This window comes from Diceros bicornis, chromosome 9, assembly GCF_020826845.1.
Source record: "Diceros bicornis minor isolate mBicDic1 chromosome 9, mDicBic1.mat.cur, whole genome shotgun sequence".
NCBI classification, from domain to species: domain Eukaryota; kingdom Metazoa; phylum Chordata; class Mammalia; order Perissodactyla; family Rhinocerotidae; genus Diceros; species Diceros bicornis.
This window is the reverse complement of record NC_080748.1, coordinates 58,970,023-58,973,557: the sequence shown is the minus strand read 5'-3', so window position 1 is coordinate 58,973,557 and position 3,535 is coordinate 58,970,023. Positions and strand designations below refer to the sequence as shown.

The following is a 3,535-nucleotide window of genomic DNA, read 5'->3' as shown; positions in this document are numbered from 1 at the left end:
ATACTCTAGAGACCACACACAAGTGCAATCATACAGTATTTGTCCTTCTGTAACTGGGTTATTTCACTGAACATAACGTCCTCAAGGTTCATCCATACTGTAGTATGTGTCAGCATTTCCTTCCTTTTTAAGGCTGAATAATATTCTATTACATGTATGTACCATATATATTTTTTCTCATTAACTTTGTTTTAATGGGTTTCAAAATTCTATGACAGATTTTTAGTGAAGTTTGTTTCCATTAAAAAGCACTGATTTTAAAAACTAATAATTTAAAATTGCCATACACACACAAAAACAAATGGTCCACAAAACATTCTCCTTTCATTCTGAAGGTTTTAGGATGCATTGTTATCATTACCTAGTCTGTTACTATTAAACTTAAATGGCCAATTGAAGTAAACAGTTCTGAGACCATCTACCACTGATGAGGACTGGACTGGCAGGTATTGGAGATTATATTCATTTAGCCTTCTGAGCCTTCTGGGCAGACTTAGACCTTGCAGCTCAAGCTGCCTTCTTGTCCACTGCTTTGATGAGAACCACAGCAACCTTCTGTCTCATGTCATGAGCAGCAAAATGGCCCAGAGGAGGATAGTCAAAGAAGCTGTTAACACATATGGGCTTGCCAAGAACCATGCCAATGATGGCAGCATCACCAGATTTCAAGAATTTGGGGCCATCTTCCAGCTTTTTCCCATAACAAAGATCAATCTTCTCCTTCAGCTCAACAAACTTGCAAGCAATGTGAGCTGTGTGTTGATCCAGCACTGATTTGGCCTGGATGGTTTAAGATAATTACCTGAGCCGTGAAGCCAGCTGCTTCCATTGGTGAGTCATTTTTGCTGTCACCAGCTACGTTGCCATGACAAATACCTTTAACACACACGTTCTTGACGTTGAAGCTCACATTGTCCCCAGGAAGAGATTCACCTAAAGCTTCATGGTACATTTCAACAGACTTTACTTCAGTTGTAACGTTGACTGGAGCAAAGGTGACCACCAGGCCAGGTCTGAGAACTCCAGTCTCCACTCAGCCCACAGGGACAGTACCAATACAACCAATTTTGTAGATGTTCTGGAGAGGTAGACTCCAGGGCTTGTCAGTTGGACAAGTTGGTGGCAGGATGCAATCCAGAGCTTCAAGCAGTGTGGTTCCACTGGCATTGCCATCTTTACAAGTGACTTTCCATTCCTTGAACCAAGCAAGGCATGTTAGCACTTGGCTCCAGCGTGTTGTCACCATTCCAACTTGAAATTGGCACAAATGCCAGTGTGTCAGGGTTGTCACCAATTTTCTTAATGTAGTTGCTGACTTCCTTAAGGATTTCCTCATATCTCTTCTGGCTGTAAGGTAGCTCAGTGGAATCCATTTTGTTAACACCAACAATTAGTTGTTTCACACCCAGTGTGTACGCTAGATGGGCATGCCATGAGTCTGCCCATTCCTGGAGATACCTGCTTCAAATTCACCAACACCAGCAGCAACAATCGGGACAGCACAGTCAGCCTGAGATGTGCCTGTAATCATGTTTTTGATAAGTCCCTGTGTCCTGAGGCATCAGTGATGGTCACATAATACTTGGTGGTCTTAAATTTCCACAGGGAGATATCAATGGTGAGACCACGCTCATGTTCAGCTTTCAGTTTATCCAAGACCCAGGCACACTTGAAGGAACCTTTTCCCATCTCAGCAGCCTCCTTCTCAAATTTTTCAATGGTTCTTTTGTCAATCCCATCACATTTGTAGATCAGATGGCCAGTAGCGGTAGACTTGTCAAAATCTACATGTCCAATGACAATGATGTTGATATGAGTCTTTCCCTTTCCCATTTTGGCTTAGATTTAGTGGTGGTTTTCACAACACTTGTGTTCTGCTGGTAAACCCATTGCAAAAAAGCTATATACCGCATTTTGTATATCCATTCATCTATTGATGGACACTTGGGTTGCAGGCCTTGGCTATTGTGAATAATGCTGCTGTGAACATAGGTGTACAAATACCTCTTTGAGTCTCTGCTTTCAATTGTTTGGGTTATATACCTAGAAGTGGAATTGCTAGATCATGTGGTAATTCTATGTTTAATTTTTTTGAGGAACCTCCATACTATTTTTCACGGCAGGTGTACCATTTTACATTCCCATCAGCAGTGCCCAAGGGTTCCCCACATTCTCGCCAATAACTCCAAATCCATAGAATGTACGCCACCAAGACTGAACCCTAATGTAAACTATGGACTTTGGGTGATGGTGATATGTCAATATAAGTTCATCAATTGTAATAAATGTATCGCTTCAGGGAGCAAAGAGATGTCGGTAATGGGGGAAGCTATGCACGTCTGGGGGCCAGAGGTATATGGGATATCTCTGTACCTTCCTTTCAATTTTGTTGTGAGCCTAAAACTGCTCTTAAAAAATAAAGTCTTTAAAAAAAATAGACACAGAATATTTCTCAACATTTCTCTACGGTCTCAGTGAGTCCACTGAACAATAGATTGAACTAAGTCTATAGGGATGGGCAAACAATTGCATTTCTCTCAGTGTCATCTGAGAGAATTAAGATAAATGTTTATTTTAAACAGCTTCAAATGAAACAATTTTTATTTGACTTATTTCCAGAAATGGATAATATTCATTCTCTCACAGTAGTTATTCCTTAGCTATACCTGCAAATACAGTAGTAGACGTTTTGGGTTCATTTATTAAATCTATGGCAAACAATTTGCAGCGAAGTATTTGCATCTAAGTAATCACTAGTGGTATTTAACGCAACTTTAAAAATAATTGGTAAGAGAATAGGCTGACAACTTAGCAAAGTATATTGGGAGGTAAACAAATTTTTGACACCATATTCTTTTTCTTTGATAAATGCAGTGAGGATAAATTTGTGAGGAGGAAAAAGCTTTTTAAATTGGCTGATTTAACAACCTCTTCCCACTAGAGAAAAATCTTCTCAGTCTGATGAGGCTAAAGCAATCTAAATGGAAATATTGGTTCCCACAGATTTCTATTGGCTTTGATGATAAAACCTTCTGCCTCATCTATTTCCTTTTGATCTAGTTGAAAAGGGATGCTGGGAGAGGCTAGGACCAGGCTCCTTCAATGACCAGCTGCTGATACAGCTGTGGCTTGTTAAGGCCACAGGGCAAGGAAAAGTTCCAGCATGCTTCCCGTTTTATCACATTCTTAAGTTAACATTAACATTATATTACTGAGAAAAGTGATATCCACACAGATGTAGAATGTGGTATGTACTGAAGGCCTCATGGATTGTAAAAGTGAGGATCCAGCTACATATTTCAAGAAATTATTAAGATGTAAAAGCTTATCAATAGAACCTTTATTCCAACTTAGCAATTTGAAACAAAGATCTGCTTTTAGATAGTTTACTTGTCTAAGATTAATGGGGAGAGAGTTTGAATTCTCTGGAGAAACACACTTTCTGGTCTCAAGTATCCAGATGGATTTGTATCCTAGATCCAACCTCAGAGGCTTAAGGAATGCTGCAGAAGGCCTCCAGCTGATAGGAGGATCT

General features: G+C 39.8%; 1 pseudogene; it reads right to left on the bottom strand.

The window, feature by feature from the left end:
- Window positions 1-462: 462 nt before the first annotated feature.
- Window positions 463-1,871, bottom strand: LOC131409961 (elongation factor 1-alpha 1-like; annotated as a pseudogene).
- Between the last annotated feature and the right edge of the window lie 1,664 nt (window positions 1,872-3,535).